This window comes from Seriola lalandi, unplaced genomic scaffold (genome assembly GCF_002814215.2).
Source record: "Seriola lalandi dorsalis isolate HSWRI2012SDOR001 ecotype SW California unplaced genomic scaffold, Sedor1 jcf7180002054917, whole genome shotgun sequence".
NCBI lineage: Eukaryota > Metazoa > Chordata > Actinopteri > Carangiformes > Carangidae > Seriola > Seriola lalandi.
Window position 1 is genome coordinate 868,863 of NW_019525469.1, and position 1,288 is coordinate 870,150.

A 1,288-nucleotide genomic window follows, 5' to 3' on the forward strand; every position below is an offset into this window, starting at 1 on the left:
CTGGGACAGCATTCTTGCTGAGATGACCAGGTGAGTTCATTTTAATATAGCTGGTTCCTGGCATCTCTGAATACATTGGGGCAAATTCTTATATGGGAGTTGTTTTGATAAACTCAACACAAATGTCAAATTTAATCAAACAAAAAACATTTGGCGACAAAAAATGTCATATGACAAGGCGTGGATTTAGCTCTGTCCTCCACTTTAACCCAGTAGCAATGGTGGATGCTGCAGATCAAGTCTGTTAGAGGTGAAGCAGTTAGTTGTTTAATAGTTTAGCCAATCTAAAGACAACAATTTTGACTTGTTTTTAAAGGGGAAAATTTAAATTTGTTGACTAACTGCTGATTAAACAAGAGTGAAAATGGTCTTTAAGCACAGCCTGAGCATCCAAGATAAAAAAGCAAAAACATTTCAGGTAATTTGGACCATTCTTGGCAAAATGTGGACTTCAAAATAGAACAGCGTTTAGGCCGTAACGGATGATGTTCCACAAGAACACAGAAGTGTCTCTTCACCCCAAATTTGATGCCAGACTATCTCTGTTTGGCCCGACACTGTAAAGCAAGTGTGTGCTAGCAGAATTAATCTCCCATGTACACTGCTGACAGTTTGACCACTCTTAATCAAAACAACCTTAGAACAACAAACAGGTAATGTTTTTCCATTTCCTGTTTGTTCTGAAGTCTGATTGGCTGCTGTCAGGACCAGGATGTGTCAGAACGTGAGATGAACCAATGATGTTGCAAATGAAACAAACAGATGAATAAATATAAGTAGTGTGAAAATAGCATGAAGTTATAAGCATAATGCTAAAGATCTCTGTATGAAGCTACATGCTAATGTTTTGAGTCTTATAAAATATTCAAAGTACCTTTTAATCAGGTTTTCACAGACATTTTTCATGAAATCCAATATTAAAAGAGAATCAAATTTACAATTTCTAATTGCTCTAATTGTCTAAATGTAATTAACATGTTTTCAATGCATAATTACTTCCAAAACGAAAATGTATATAATACTCTGTGTGCTAAGTATAGCACAGAAAATAATTAAACTAAATGTAAGATGAATATTTTCAAATTGTCAAACATTGTGCAACATAAACTTAAAAGGTGGTGTTTTACATGTTAATTATGCCCTGATTTTGACTCACTTTAATTAAAATAGGAATATAGGATTCTCCCAGGTCTTTTCTTTGAAACTGACAAATAAGAATATTAGGAATTATTATTAGAAATGAGCTAAATCCAGGTTGTAATGAAAATTTCCACTTTGTCATTTCATT